General features: G+C 38.7%; 1 protein-coding gene and 1 pseudogene across 3 annotated transcripts in view; both read left to right on the top strand.

Annotated features, from left to right (window-relative positions):
* INPP4B (inositol polyphosphate-4-phosphatase type II B) overlaps positions 1–17,157 on the top strand; it is an 840,435-nt gene that overhangs the window by 46,109 nt on the left and 777,169 nt on the right. The gene's annotated exons all lie outside the window — the stretch shown is intronic.
* LOC108307340 lies at positions 14,991–16,389 on the top strand (annotated as a pseudogene).

Genomic DNA, 17,157 nt, shown 5'->3' with positions numbered 1-17,157 from the left:
TTCAAGATGAAGGAGTTGGCAGGTTTGGTTTCTGAGGCGTCTTCCCTTGGCTGGCAGATCCCTCCACTCACTGTGTCTTCATGTGGTCCTTCCTCTGGGCCCGTGCAACCCCGGTGTCTCTGTGTGTATCTAAATTTCTTCTTCTTATGGCTCTAGTCAGATAGGATCAGGGCTTGCCCAAATGGCCTCATTTTAACCCAATTACATTTCTAAAGGCCCTATCTCCAAATATATTCTGAGGGACTGGGGATTAGAGCTTCGATATGTGAATTTTTTTTTTTTTTTTGGGAAAGGGGGATAATTTAGCCCATAATATTGTCCCTGTTCTACTGTCTTAACTTTAGCTATTAGCATCTCCTGCTTAGATTACTGCAACCACCTCTTTTTTTTTTCCCACTTTTGACCGTACCTCCGGTTCTTATTTTCCAAATATACTGTTCTTTATGTCTCATCTTCCCATTCCATGTTTAAATACTTCCATTGATATTTTTCACTACTTTAACGTGGTATGCAAGGCCATTTGACCTGTCTCTGGTCAACCTTTCCATCTTTATCTCTTGACAATTCCTCCTCCAGCACACTCTTCATCAAATCTATTTCCAGCCACATGGATCTATTTTCAGATCTTTTAAGTAACCTTCTCTACGGATGATGGACTCTCAGACACCCTCTTTGTTCGCTACTCATTTCCAAAGTTGAATAATATGCTGCCTTATGTTTATTCCGTCTTCTTGAGTCAAGGCTACCATTTAATCACTTTTAATCATGATTGGTACTTGTAAGTCACAGTAATTCTACTTTCTTTTGCCAGAGACTGTTTAGTAGGCATTTGACCTATTCATATTCAACACAGATTTAGCTAAGATTTTCTTCTCGATAAAAAGAGAAAACAAGTATGAAGAAAAATTTACCATTTTTTCCTGAATGTGAGAACTGATGAGAAGCCATGTTGATATTTTGGCACCATATTGTTAGAATGAGAGGCCCAAAGATGGTCCAAAGAATCACAGAGAAGCCTTCCCATCTTCTTGAGTCAAGGCTACTGTTTAATCACTTAATGGGAACATAAGAAGTTCCAAGCATAGTACTAAGGAGGAAATACTAAAAGGGTTCCCCGACATTTAACACAGAAGTAATTAACATAAATCCCTGAAACAAAAGTCAGTATTATAGGATCAACATCCTGTGGTGTTTTTAGGGTTACAAGCTAACTAATGTAATAAGGTTACTTAGTGCTTTCCTTTAGAACTTAAAATACTAGAGATCCATACAAATCTTTAGGGTTTGCTCTTTCCTTTCAGGAATCTGTATATAAATGTCTCAAAAATCCAGATTCTTTAATATTGATTAAAAATGATCCTCTAATATTTCTGGTCATCCAATCTCCATTTGATCATATATTTATTATACAATTATCTTAACTTTATGCCATGTAAAAATTGTTACGATAGGAGACAAAGCATGATTTGTTAAAGCAATTTCTTTACAGCCTTGTAAATAAGTACTAGTACTTTGTATTTGACTCAGAATCTTCACCTGCTTTACTGATTCCATATAGATCCACTGGTCGTAAAATGGATGAAACCAGCAGTGCTGTTTGTTTGCCTGGTATAAATTATTACTCACTTTTCGGAGAAAGGAGATTACTATTTCTGCTATTGCTAAGGTTGCTGTACGTACATTTAACTTAAAAGGCATCATGTTTTCTCACTCATTTTCAAAGCAGTAACAAAGAACTGTCACCTATCCCTTTTAATTTTTTACGCAGAAACATTTTATATAAGCCAAACAATCACCCTGCTTAAATTATAATGCTTTATCAATTATTGTATTCAGAATGACCTTTCTTTTTTTTTCAGTAAAACATAGATCTTTATTTACGTGAAATTACATAGAAAGGCTTTCATCTGACATCAGCTAGATTTTATTGAGGGTTTGATGCAATTCTTTTTGATATGCTATTCATTTGATTCATAACAAATATAGGAATATACACCAGATTCTGAAATGAATTACAATCAGAGCCACAGATATTATTTTAAACCACCTGCAAGTGTCAGTTTACTTCCATTCCAACTAACTTGATAAATAATCATATCCTAAGCTTACACAGTTTCATATTCATTACGATATTTTTTTCTACTAACAACCCCGAAGCAGGTAAAATCATACTAGCGTAAAACTTGACATGACAAGGTTATCTGCAGTGGTTTGGAGCATCCAGAGAGTGGCCAGAATCTCCATTTTGGAGTGGACTGAACAGTAGGGATAGAAGTGTTTGGCAACTTGGAAGAATAGAGGTAGGAGCACAGAACAGTTTCAGATTCCTGAAGACACTCAAGTCAGATGTATAGGTTAGGGTGCACAAAGTATGTGTCTATGGATGATTGTAAAATATGTTCAGTTCCCATATGTGGACAGGGGGTTTACCTGGCAGGAAAGCCACAAGCACCTGTGCCACAAAAGGTTGCTGGGAACATGAAGAACTGGAGTAGAGTGCTCAGAAGGAGGAGTGTGATCATATTATTGCTAGGAGTACACATAAGGATCACCATAGACCTGAGTAAACGTGCACTGTGTGAGCGTGTAGGTCCAGGATGGGACTCTGGCATGTTTGTTTTAAAAGCCACAGAAATGATACACATGGTCTATGGTGAAAACTATGACTTAAATAAGAGTTCAGTCTGGGGTGGCAGCATCCTTGACGTAGCTAGAAGCCAGTGGTAGGTAGACTTGGGCAGAAGACGCAGAGTCTAAAGTCCAAGAGTTGAGAGATAGATTGAGTACCCTGTAACATATCTCAAGGTAAATGTTTCAAAGCAATTATGGTCATACTTTTTTCTCATCACTGTGTCCTTTTTAAAAAAAGAAGTATGACCAGAATGACCTTTCTATGGCTTAAATTTATTGAACTTCTGTTAGGTTCAGTATTTATACCTCTGGAAATTTAAACTATGAAAATAATCCAAAAGAGGCAAGAATTTGATGTATTAGAGTGTTCATTGCATCATTACCTGTATTTATAACCTGAATAGTTGAAGTATTTGAAGAACACAAAATACGTAAAAGAACACGAGTTTATTAAAATTTGATAAATAAAACGTGTAAAATATATTTATAAAGAAGTTTACATGTAGGAGGAATACTTTTGTTACAATATTTAGTAAAAAAAAAAAACGGAACAAACTTGCAGTTACACTAGATCCGTTATTAAAAACACAGTATGTATAATACATACAGGGAAAATATGTTGCAATGTTGAAACTATAAAATGGATTATAGAATTATGAGGATTATTACCTCTTCTCTACTTTTGGAGTTTTTTACATTTTTATGTACTATTTTATAATCCCCCAATACTTACTTAAAATCATATTTTAAATTAATAGTTATTTTAATAGCATACAAATTTTTATATCAATTTTTGAAAGAATGCAAAATATTAGCTGTGGTGTGATTTCAACTATGTTAAATAATTAAGAAAATTGCCAAAATATCAAAAGTAGTTGCTTCTGAAGAGTGGATTATGATCATTTGTGCTGTATGTTTTCTGGAATTGTCTAACTTTCCACAAGTATATACCTTTTTATGTGTACAATTTTAAACTGGTGAAAAATGTAGATGACTATTCAAAATATGTTGAGACCAATGAGTTTTAGAAAGTATATGAGGAGAACGTAATCCTGAAATGTATATGGGGAAAAAGAAAACCAAGGGTTGTATGAGTAGCATTTATAAATAATGTTAATGTTAAAGCATTTAACAGAGATTGAATTTGAGAATTCCTTTTTTATAATGATATTCCATGGATATTCATCCCAATATTTAACTCTAGTGTTTTTGCAAAATTTAATTCATTCTTTAAAACAAGTTACCAGTGTATTATGTGCACATGGGCAGGGTCCTGTACTACCAAGGTGTTAACCAAGGAAAGCACCAGTCTCTCATCGTCCCCATTCTACTGCTCCTATAAACACTAACCATTACATCATTTCCGGTTTTTTTTATTAGTTAATGCTATAACTTTAGTACACTTTATACACACACACACAAACATATATACATATGTACACATTGTATGCTTTATATGTACTTACATATACTTTAAATAAATAATATACTCATTGATTTATCAACTTTAGGCATTATCTCTGTTTGTCTACTTCTTACTGTGAAATATGGTAGTTCATCTCATTATACAATCTCCCCCACACAATTCCCTCTCATTTCAAATTTTGAACAGTTACATATTTCTGAAAAGTTCTTCAGCTATGTATCTGTATCGCTTTTGATGATACACTTTAATTTCTACTCTTGTTGTGTAGTCTTTGCATGGGGCCTCCTTATTCCTCATTATGTTTGGGGGATATTAATATTAGCACCTCTTTTCCCTACATATTTACTGAACATCTTCTAACCTCTGTGAGCCATAACTTCACTCATACATTATTAAGGTAAGTAGAAAACATTCACATTCTGTTCTGAAACCATAATAATTTCCTTTCACGCTTTAGCTCTAAGTAAATGCTAAAGCTGATGAGCTAAGATTATTTTCCTTCTTCGTGGGCCCAATTACCCACTTCTCATGCCTCATGAATCTATCATCAAGGTCAAATGAGTAGTGGTGTTTTCTTGCACTCCACTAATTGCTCAAAATCATGCCACATTTTGGGTTGCTTTTTATGTGTAAAAGTAGTTTTCTATATTTCCTGGTGTTTCCGTTCTTCCCTCTCCCTTCCTTCCTTTGGTGACAGTAAAGGAATAGGTGCCTTTTTATAATATTAGTAATTTCATTTGACTTATCTTTGTTATATTGATTAGAATCATTGTAATTTTTCTTTTTTTGGTATTATACTTTAAGTTCTGGCATACATGTGCAAAATGTGCAGGTTCATTACATAGGTATACATGTGTCATGGTGGTTTGCTGCACACACCAACCCATCATCTACATTAGCTATTTTTCCTAATGCTATCCCTCACCTTGCTCCCTGCCAACCCCCAACAGGCCCTGATGCGTGATATGTGCCCATATGTTCTCATTGTTCAACTCCCACTTATAAGTGAGAACATACAGTGTTTAGTTTTCTGTTCCTGTGTTAGTTTGCTGAGAAAGATGGTTTTCAGCTTCATCCATGTTCCTGCAAAGGAAATGAACTCTTTATTTTGTTATGGCTGCATAGTATTCCATAGTGTATATATGCCACATTTTCTTTATCTAGTCTATCACTGATGGGCATTTGGGTCGGTTCCAAGTCTTTGCTATTGTGAATAATGCAGCAATAAACATACATGTACATGTGTCTTTATAGTAGAATGATTTATAATCCTTTGGGTATATACACAGTAATGGGATTGCTGGGTAAAATGGTATTTCCAGTTCAAGATCCTTGAGGAATAACCACACTGTCTTCCACAATAGTTGAATTAAATTACACTCCCACCAATAGTGTAAAAGCGTTCCTATTCCTCCACATCTTCTCCAGCATCTGTTGTTTCCTGACTTTTTAATGATCACCATTCTAACTTGCGTGAGATAGTATCTCTTTGCAGTTTTGATTTGTATTTCTCTAATGACCAGTGACGATGAGCTTTTTCTTCATGTTTCTTAGCCATATAAATGTCTCCTTTTGCAAAGTGTCTGTTCATATCCTTCACCCACTTTTTGATGGAGTTTTTTTTTTGTAAATTTGTTTAAGTTCCTTGTAGATTCTGGATATTAGCCCTTTGTCAGATGGATATATTGCAAAAATTTTCTCCCATTCTGTAGGTTGCCTGTTCACTCTGATGATAGTTTATTTAGCTGTACAGAAGCTCTTTAGTTTAATTAGACCCCATTTGTCAATTTTGGCTTTTGTTGTATTGCTTTTGGTGTCTTTTTAGTCCTGAGTCTTTGCTCATGCTTATATCCTGAATGGTATTGCCTAGGTTTTCTTCTAGGATTTTTATGGTGTTAGGTCTTACATTTAAATCTTTAATCCATCTTGAGCTAATTTTTATATAAGGTATAAGGAAGGAGTCCTCTTTTAGTTTTCTACATATGACTAGCCAGTTTTCCCAACACCATTTATTAAATAGAGAATCCTTTCCCCATTGCTTGCTTTGTCTGGTTTGTCAAAGATCAGATGGTTTTTGATGTGTGACATTATTTCTGAAGCCTCTGTTCTGTTCCATTGGTCTATATATCTGTTTTAGTACTAGTACCATGCTGTTTTGTTTACTGTAGCCTTGTAGTATATTTTGAAATCAGGTGCGTGATGCCTCCAGCTTTGTTCTTTTTGCTTAGGATTGTCTTGGCTATATGTGCTCTTTTTTAGTTTCATATTTAAAGTAGTTTTTTTCTAATTCTGTGAAGGAAGTCAATGGTAGCTTGATGGGGATAGATTTATTTTTTATGGCTGCATAATATTCCATAGTGTATATGTGCCACATTTTCTTATGTAGTCTATCATGTGGTCAATTATGTAGTCAATTTTATGAATCTATAAATTACTTTGAGCAGTATGGCCATTTTAACAATATTCTTTCTTCCTATTCATGAGCATGGAATGTTTTTCCATTTGTTCGTGTCCTCTCTTATTTCCTTGAGCAGTGGTTTGTAGTTCTCCCTGAAGAGATCCTTCACATATCTTGTAAATTGTATGCCTAGATATTTTATTCTCTTTATAGCAATCGTGAATGGGAGTTTGCTCATGATTTGGATCTCTGTTTGTGTGTTACTAGTGTATAGGAATGACTGTGATTTTTGAACATTGATTTTGTATCCTGAAACTTTGCTGAAGTTGCCTATCAGCTTAAGGACTTTTTGGGCTGAGACAAGGGGGTTTTCTAAATATAATATCATGTCATCTGCAAAAACAGAGATAATTTGACTTCCTCTCTTCCTATTTGTATAATTTTTATTTCTTTTTCTTGCCTTATTACCCTGGTCAGAACTTCCAATACTATGTTGAATAGGAGTGGTGAGAGAGTACATCCTTGTCTTGTCTCAATTTTCAAAGGAAATGCTTCCAGCTTTTGCCTATTAAATATGATGCTGGCTGTGTATTTGTCATAAATAGCACTTATTATTTTGAGATATGTTCCATCAATACCTAGTTTATTGAGTTTTTAGCATGAAGAAGTGTTGAATTTTATCGAAGGCCTTTCTGCATCTATTGAGATAATCATGTGGTTTTTGTCATTGGTTCTGTTTGCGTGATGGATTACATTTATGGAGTTGCATATGTTGAACCAGCCTTGTATCCCAGGTGTGAAGCTGACTTAGTCATGGAGGATAAGCTTTTTAATGTGCTGCTGGATTTGGTTTGCCTGTATTTTGTTGAGGATTTTCTCATCGATGCTCATCAAAGATATTGGCCTGACATTTTTGTGTGTGTTTGTGTCTCTGCCAGATTTTGTTTTGGGATAATGCTGACTTCAAAATAAGTTAGGAAGAAGTCTCTTTTTTTTCTATTGTTTGGAATAGCTTCAGAAAGAATGATACCTACTCCTCTTTGTACCTTTAGTAGAATTCGGCTGTGAATCTACCTGGTCCTGGGCTTTTCTTGATTGATAGGCTATTAATTATTGCCTCAATTTCAGAACTTGTTATTGTTTTATTCAGGAATTTGACTTCTTCCTGGTTTTGCCTTGGGAGGATGAATGTGTCCAGGAATTTATTCATTTCTTATAGATATTATAGTTTATGTTCATAGAGATGTCTCTGCTGGTTAGTTTGTATTCCTGTTGGATCAGTGGTGATATCCCCTTTTCAGTTTTTATTTTGTCGATTTGATTCTTCTCTCTTTTTGTTATTTTTTAGTCTGGCTAGTGGCCTATTATTTTGTTAATCTTTTAAAAAAACAGCTTCTACATTGATTGATTCTTCAAAGGGGTTTTCCTATCCTTATCTTTTTCAGTTCTGCTCTGATCTTAGTTATTTCTTGTCTTTTGCTAGCTTTTTGTTTTCTCTTACTTCTCTAGTTCTTTTAATGGTGATGTGAGGGTGTAAATTTTAGATCCTTCTTGCTTTCTGCTGTGGGCACTTAGTTACATAAATTTCCCTGTAAACACTGTTTTAGCTGTGTCCCAGAGATTCTGGTATGTTGTGTCTTTGTTCTCAGTGGTTTCAAATGCTTATTTTTGTCTTAATTTCATTATTTACCCAGTAGTCATTCAGGAGCAAGTTTTTCAGTTTCCATGTATTCGTGCAGTTTTGAGTGAATTTCTTAATCCTGAGTTCTAATTTGATTGCACTGTGGTCTGAGAGACTGTTTGTTATGATTTCCTTTCTTTTGTATTTGCTGAGGAGTGTTTTACTTCCATTTATGTGGTTGATTTTAGAGAGAGTGATATGTGTTGCTGAGAAGAATGTATATTCTATTGATTTGGGGTGGAGTGTTCTGTAGATGTCTATTAGGTCCACTTGTTCCAGATCTGAGTTCAAGTTCTGAATATCCTCGTTAATTTTCTGTCTTATTGATCTGTCTAATATTGACAGAGGGGTGTTAAAGTCTCCCACTGTTATTGAATGGGACACTAAATCTCTTGGTAAGTCTCTAAGAACTTGCTTTATGAATCTGGGTGCTCTTATTGGGTGCATATATATTTAGGATAGTTAGCTCTTCTTGTTGTATTGATCCATTTACCATTATGTAATGGCCTTCTTTGTCTTTCTTGATCTTTGTTGGTTTAAAGTCTGTTTTTTCAGAGACCAGGATTGCAACTCCTGTGGGTCTTTTTAAATTTTGCTTTCCATTTGCTTGTTAAATCTTCCTCCATCCCTTTATTTTAAGCCTATGTGTGTGTTTGCATGTGAGATGGGTCTCCTGAATATAGCATACCAATGGGTCTTGACTCTTTATCCACTTTGCTAGTCTGTGCTTTTAATTGGAGCATTTAGCCCATTTACATTTGATGTTAATATTATGTGTGAATTTGATCCTGTCATTTGATGCTAGCTGGTTAATATGCCCATTAGTTGCTGCAGTTTCTTCATATTGTTGATGGTCTTTACAATTTGGTATGTTTTTGCAGTGGCTGGTCCTGGTTTTTCCTTTCCATATTTAGTTATTCAAGAGCTCTTGTAAGGCAGGCCTTGTGGTAACAAAATCCCTAAGCATTTACTTCTCTGTAAAGAGTTTTATTTCTCCTTCACTTATGAAGCTTAGTTTGGCTAGATATGAAATTCTAGTTTGAAAACTGTTTTCTTTAAAAATGTTGAATACTAGCCCCTACTCTCTTCTGGCTTGTAGGGTTTCTGCAGAGAGATCCACTGTGAGTCTGATGGGCTTCCCTTTGTGGGTAACCTGACCTTTCTCTCTGGCTGCCCTTAACATTTTTTCCTTCATTTCAACCTTGGAGAATCTGACGATTATATGCCTTGGGGTTGCTCTTCTTGGGGAGTATCTTTGTGGTGTTCTCTGTATTTCCTAAATTTGAATGTTAGCCTGCCTTGCTAGGTTGGGGAAGTTCTCCTGGATAAAATCCTAAAGAATGTTCTCCAACCTGGTTTCATACTCCCCATCACTTTCAGGTACACCAATCAAATGTAGGTCTGGTCTTATCACATAGTCCCATATTTCTTGGAAGCTTTGTTTGTTCCTTTTTGTTCTTTTTTCTCTAATCTTGTTTTCATCTTTATTTCATTAAGTTGACCTTTAATCTCTGATATCCTTTCTTTGGCTTGGTCAATTCGGCTATTGATACTTGTGTATACTTCATGGAGTTCTTGTGGTATGTTTTTCAGCTCCATCAGGTCATTTATGTTCTTCTCTAGACTGGTTATTCTAGTTAGCAATTCCTGTAACTTTTATCAAGGTTATTAGCTTTCTTGCAATGGGTTAAAACATGCTCCTTTAACTTGGAAGAGTTTGTTATTACCTACCTTTTGAAGCCTACTTCTGTCAATTCATCAAACTCATTCTCCATCCAGGTTTGTTCCCTTGTGGGTGAGGAGTTGTGATCCTTTGGAGGAGAAGAGGCATTCTGGTTTTCAGAATTTTCAGCCTTTTTGAGTTGCTTCTTCCTCTACTTTGTGGATTTATCTACCTTTGGTCGTTGCTATTGGTGACCATCCGATAGAGTTTTTGCATGGTTGTCCTTTTTATTGATGTTGATGCTATTGCTTTCTGTTTGTTAGTTTTCCTTCTAACAGTCAAGCCCCTCTTCTGCAGGTCTGCTGGAATTTTCTAGGAGTCCACTCCAGACCATGTTTGCCTGAGTATCACCAGTGGAGGTTGCAGAAAAGCATAGATTGCTGCCTGTTCCTTCCTCTGGAAGTTTTGTCCCAGAGGGGTGCCTGCCAGATGCCAGCTGGAGCTCTCCTATATGTGGTGTCAGTTGACCCCTGCTGGGAGATGTCTCACTTTCAGGAGGCATGGGGGTCAGGGACACACTTGAGGAGGCAGTCGTTCTCTTAGCAGAGCTTGAGCCCTGTGCTGGAAGATCTGCTGCTCTCTTCAGAGCCAGCAGGCAGGAACATGTAAGTCTTCTGAAGCTGCACCCACATCTGCCCATTTTCCCAGGTGCTCTGTCCCAGGGAGATGGGAGTTTTATCTATAAGCTTCTAACTGGGGCTGCTGCCTTTCTTTCAGAGATGCCTTGTCCAGAAAGGAGGACTCTAGAGAGGCTGTCTGGCTACAGTGGCTTTGCTGAGCTGCAATGGGCTCTGCCAAGTTCACATTTCCCCATGGCTTTGTTTACACTGTGAGGGGAAAACTGCCTACTCAAGCCTCATTAATGGCAGATGCTCCTCTCCCCACCAAGCTCGAGTGTCCCAGGGTGACTTCAGACTGCTGTGCTGGCAGTGAGAATTTCTTTTTTTTTCTTTTTCTTCTTCTTTTTTTCTTTTATTATACTTTAAGTTCTGGGATAAATGTGCAGATATTGTAGGATTGTTACATAGGTAACAATCCTACAATACACATGCCATGGTGGCTTGCTGCCTCCATCCTCTGCCATTACCTACTTTAGGTATTTCTCCTAATGTTATCACTCGCCAACCCCTGCTATCACTCCCATAGCTCTCTACCCCACAACAGACCCCAATGTGTGATGTTCCCCTCCCTGTGTCCATGTGTTCTCATTGTTCAACACCCACTTATGAGTGAGAACATGTGGCGTTTGGTTTTCTGTTCTTGTGTCAGTTTGCTGAGAATAATGATTTCCAGATTCATCCATGTCCCTGCGAAGTGCATGCACTAATTCTTTTTAATGGCTGTGTAGTATTCCATGGTGTATATGTGCCACATTTTCTTTATCCAGTCTATCCTTGATTGGCATTTGTGTTGGTTCCAAGTCTTTGCTATTGTAAACGTGCCACAATGAACATATGTGTGCATATGTCTTTATAATAGAACAATTTAGAATCCTTTGGGTATATACCCAGTAATTGGATTGCTGGGTTAAATAGTATTTCTGGTTCTAGATCCTGGAGATATCACCACACTGTCTTCCACAATGGTTGCACTAATTTACACTTGGAAGTAATGCCACACTCCTACAATCATCTGATCTTTGACAAACCTGACAAAAACAAGCAAGGGGAAAAGGATTCTCTGTTTAATAAATGGTGTTGGGCAAACTGGCTAACCAGAAAGCTGAAACTGGACCCATTCCTTACATCTTATACAAAAATTAACTCCAGATAGATTAAAGATTTAAATATAAGACCTAACACCATAAAAACCCTAGAATAAGACCTAGGCAATACGATTCAGGACATAGGCATAGGCAAGGACTTCATGACTAAAACATCAAAAGTAATGGCAACCAAAGCCAAAATAGACAAATGGGATTTAATTAAATTTAAGAACTTCTACACAGCAAAAGAAACAATCATCAGAGTGAACTGGCAACCAACAGAATGGGAAAAAATTTTTGCAAGCTACCCATCTGACCAAGGGCTAATATCCAGAATCTACAAAGAACTAAAACAGATTTACAAGATAAAAATAAACAACTCTATCAAAAAGTGGGCAAAGGATATGAACAGGCACTTTTCAAAAGAAAACATCTATGCAGCCAACAAACATATGAAAAAAATGCTCATCATCACTGGTCATTAGAGAAATGCAAATCAAAACCACATTGAGATGCCATCTTGTGCCAGTTAGAATGGTGATCATTAAAAAATCTGGAACTAACAGATGCTGGAGAGTATGTGGAGAAATAGGAATGCTTTTATACTGCTGGTGGGAGTGTAAATTAGGGCAGTGAAAATTTCAAGTCAGTGGATCTTAGCTTGCTCAGCTCCATACGGGTGGGATCTGCTGAGCTAGACCACTTGGCCCCCTGGCTTTAGCCCCCTTTCCAGGGAAGTGAACCGTTCTGTCTCACTGGCATTCCAGGCACCACTGTGGTATGAAAAACAACTGCAGCTAGCTTGTTCTCTTCCAAAACAGCTGCCCAGTTTTGTGCCTGAAACCCAGAGCCCTTGTGATGTAAGTATCTGAGGGAATCTTCCGGTCTGTGAGTGGTGAGGACAGTGGAAAAAGCGTTGTATTTGGGGCCGGAATGTACCGTTCCTCAGGGCAGGGTCCCTCAAGGCTTCCCTTGGCTAGGGGAGGGAGTTCCCTAACCTCTTGTGCTTCCCGGGTAAGACAATGCCCCACCCTACTTCTGCTTGCCCTCCATGGACTGCACCCACTGTCTTACCTGTCCCAGTGAGATGAAGCAAGTCACTCAGTTCGAAATGCAGAAATCACCTGCTTTCTCCGTTGGTGTCACTGGGAGCTGCAGACCAGAGTGGTTCCTATTTGACCACCTTGCCTGGGAGCTCCTAGAATCTATGTAATTTTTCTAATTTGAGATTTTTCTGTGGATGGCCTAGTGTTTTCCTGTTCCAGTTGAAATCAGTTGCTCTTTAGGCTTTCTTCATAAGTGAGATTTATTTTCACTTTATTCTGGTTTACTTCTGTTGTTGCTATTTCTTGTATCTTTCTGTTTCTTGATTTCCATTCTTATTTTGATTAGGTCATCCTCAGTGACTTGCTCAAGGAATATATGGGAGATAAATTTCCTGAATTCTTGAATATCTGAAAACATATTTATTTTAACTCACATATGAAATAGATAATTTAGGTTTAAATTTTCCCATAAATTCTGAATGCATTACACTAATTTTATTTTTTAACATTTAATGATGACAAAAGCAAAATGATTGCTATTTTTTTTTTTTTTTGTTAGCAACCTTTTATTATTTTCCTTTACTTCGGAAGCACTTTAGGATATTCCCTTTCTGTTAGGGATATAAAATAGCATGAAACTTTGTCTAGCTTCTTTTTCTTTTATTAGGTTGGAAAATTTGATGATTCCAAATATTTTCTGTCTTCACTTTGTAGAAGTTCAATCACCTAGATGTAGATCTTTTATGTCTCTTCTCCGTTAGCTCAAATTCTCTTCTCTTTGCCTTTTTTCTCTGTGTTTCGGGAAAATTCTTTGACTTTATTTTTCTGTTTGTCTGATGGTAATCATGACTGACATTTATGGAAGCTTTTTTGCCATCTCATTATATAGCAGACTTCTTGTTTTATAGATGCTATGTTTCAGAAGCCAGTAGAGCGTAAGTCTAAAGAATAGAGACTTTAGAAGACCTGCCTGCGTATCTTGGCTCAGTCACTTACTATGTGACATTAGAAATGTTTCTTAATTTCTCTGAATCTAGAGTTCTCTATCTGCTTTTTTATAGGGACACTAGGAACATTTAATTAGATTAAGCATGTGAAATTCTCAGTTCAGAGCTTGGCACATAGTAAGCTCTAAATAAATGCTAGCTTTTTGCTTTCTTGAACTTCACTGATGAATACAATCTCAGTTTTTCTATTGGTCTTTCTCTTATATGGAGGCAATATGTTTAATTATTTCCAATTTTCTGTTTATGTTTGAGAGTATGGAACTAGATTCATCATCTAGGTAGGTAGTATATTTTTTTTCTCTGCAATTACACACACACATTTTCCACATAAGCAGATTCTCCTGAATAGAGAAGCTTTTTGGAAACTCTCTGGATGTGGATGGGTCTTATAAATGTCAGTCTGTGTTCTAGGGTGAATGAACAGAAACCTTCCTCTTAGGCTGAGAAAGCATAAATGCCAGAATAGGTAGGTGCCAACTTCAATATCAATAGTCTAGTTTCTGCAGCAGTTATTCAAATCTGCAGAGAGAATTCTTTTAGATTTATTTATTATTTATTTTTGCCTGGATATAAATGATAAGCTGTTGGTGGCTTTGCCTTTATGTTCTGGCAGAAAGAGGTGGTCTCTCTGGGTAGCCTTTCTGCAGATAGAATTTTACCTCTTTTCTGTTCAGCATCTTTTTTCACTACTATCAACTGTGTCTGCTGGCTTTAGCACAGAGCATGTTCAGAGTATTCATTCCCTGGTTACAGCATCTTCTTTTCTGTTTATTCTTAACACGTTGCCTGCAACTTTCTTCCTCTTAGGAATTTAATAATTTGACTGTGGAACCCCCAATTATTTTAATATATTTTCCCTTTTGTGTTGATTTTTATCATTTTAATGGCACCATTGTCTTTGAACAAACGAGGCAAACATTCTGCTCTGTTCTTCAAATTGAACAAGAAACCTCCAAGTCTGTTTACTTCTCCTTAATTCATTCATTTTGCAACCCATCTTTCATTCTACAAGCATCCCTTAAGCATATATAAATGTGCTTGTCACATACGAGAAGATGGATGTAGAGCAATGATTATCTTCACGACTCTCACATTTATTATATCATGCATGAATACTGTAACCAAATTCAACAATAAGGGGTTTTATTTTAGGAGTAATGGATGTAAATGCAATAAACATGGAAACATTGTACATTTTTCTCATATTAGATAATATTCTTAAGTTGAAAATAATGATTAAATTAGGTGAGAACATATAAGGGGCATATTAGATATTCACAGCAACTACGGATGTTTTAGAAAAATGATTTGTAGTGATAAGAACAGCAGGATATAAAATATTTCAAAGGTAGTTGATTAAAGGAGCAGCCACCATGGGATCGGGAGGGGGTGGAGGCTGCACCCCGCGCCCACCCATCGGCCAGCAGCTGCCGGATTGCCGCGTGGTCGCCGTCGTCTTCCTCGGCCTCCTGCTGGACCTCCTGACCTTCACGCTGCTGCTGCCCCTGCTGCCCGGGCTACTGGAGAGCCACGGCCGTGCCCACGATCCCCCTGTGGCTCCTGGCAGCGCTGAGTGGACTGGTTTGCCACCACCATTGGGATGCCAGTGGAGAAGAGGTACAACAGCATCTTGTTAGGAGGTCTGATTGGCTCGGCCTTCTCTGTTCTACAGCTTCTGGCTGTGCCACTCACTGGGGCCACCTCTGACTGCTTGGGGAGGTGCCCTGTGAGGCTGCTGTCTCTGACGGGTGTGGCCACCTCATATGCCGTCTGGGCCACCTCTGGGAGCTTTGCGGCCTTCCTGGCCTCCAGGCTGATTGGGGGCAGGCCTTCCTGGCCTCCAGGCTGATTGGGGGCATCAGCAAGGGGAACGTCAGCCTCTCCACGGCCATCATTGCTGACCTGGGCTCGCCTCTGGCCTGCAGCCAAAGCAAGGCGGTCATCGGGGTGGCCTTCTCCCTGGGCTTCACCCTGGGCCCTATGCTTGCAGCCTCGCTGCTGGTAGAAATGGCACCCTGGTTTGCCCTACTCTTCGCAGCCTCAGACCTGCTGTTCATCTCCTGCTTCCTGCCAGAGATGCTGCCTCTGGAGAAATGGGGCGCCCTCTATCGCCCTAGGGTTCCGCGGTGCCGCAGATCTACTCAGCCCCCTGGCCCTGTTGCGCTTCTCCGCTGTGGCTCCTGGCCAGGACCCACCCGCTGGAGACAGACTCAGCAGCCTGCGCCGCCTGGGCATAGTGGGCTTCCTCTACCTCTTCCTGTTCTCGGGCCTGGAGTACATGCTGAGCTTCCCAGCACAGCAGCGCTTCCAGTTCAACAGCCTGCAGCAGGGGAAGATGTTCTTCCTCATCCGCCTCATCATGGCCACCATCCAGGGTGCCTGTGCCTGGCGGATCCACCCTGGCAGGAAAGTCCCTGTGATGAAGCCAGCCCTCATGCTGCTGGTGCCTGCCTTCCTCCTCATCGGCTGGGACCATTCTCTGCCAATGCTAGGCCTGGGGCTGCTGCTCTACTCCATTGCCTCTGCAGTTGTGGTGCCCTGCCTGTCCTCCGTGGTTGCTGGCTAAGGCTCACCAGGGCAGAAGGGCATGGTCATGGGCACACTGCACAGCCTAGGCACTCTGGCCAGGGCCATGGGGACCCTGGTGGCCGCTTCAGTGTACTGGCTGGCCAGAACCCAGGCCTGCTTCACTGAGTGGTAGGAGCTTTTCCTGCTCCCCTTCCTTGTCCTGCGAAACTGAGTTGTCCAGCGCAGACGTTCAAGGCTGAGTAGCTGAGCCATTGCACCCTGCTTGCCTGACCCCCTCCTTCCCAGTCCAGGGAGATCCAGTGGGTGGGGGAGGAAGCCCTGGCAGCTCCTTCGGCCTCACTCCTTTATGATTCCCAGCAGTAGCACTCCAAGGCTGTTCGAGTTTCTGTGTGTGTGTTTTGTTTTTTTGTTTTTGTTTCTTTTTTTACTATGCACCAGGTTTCTGATAACAGAATAAAGCAGCTATTTTATACCAAAAAAAAAAAAAAAATCAAGTTTGTTTTTATTGGTTGTAGAGAGAATTAAAGCATTGGGTGAGCAGAGATGCCAGAGATTTTTTTTTGGCCTCATTCATGATTGCTTTGGTAATAATAGATATTGATGAGAGTAATGATGATAATTAGCAATTTTTAACCTCCTACTATGTGACAGATACTGTTTTAAGCTCTGCTATGTTTTTCACACAGCTTTGTGAAGTAAATACTGTTAAAATTCATTTTACAAACTGAAAAACAGCTTTAAAAAGGAAAAGTTATCAGCACAAGGACATTACGAGAAATTTAAGACAGCGCTATCTCTTTTGTTTTATTTTTGTTACTTATTTCAGAAAAACAACAACAACAACTATAAAATATGCGTAGGGTATACAAAGTGAATATACAACAGTTAAGGGAACAATTGCCTTTGAAGTTTCTTGACCCATCCCATTGTCATCTGTCTGTGCCTCCTAAGAGATACTATTTTGAAGTTTGTGGCTATAGTTTCCTTGCTTTTTCTTTATAGCATTATCTG

Source organism: Cebus imitator, unplaced genomic scaffold, assembly GCF_001604975.1.
Source record: "Cebus imitator isolate Cc_AM_T3 unplaced genomic scaffold, Cebus_imitator-1.0 Scaffold4, whole genome shotgun sequence".
NCBI classification, from domain to species: domain Eukaryota; kingdom Metazoa; phylum Chordata; class Mammalia; order Primates; family Cebidae; genus Cebus; species Cebus imitator.
This window is presented reverse-complemented; position numbering and strand designations above follow the sequence as displayed.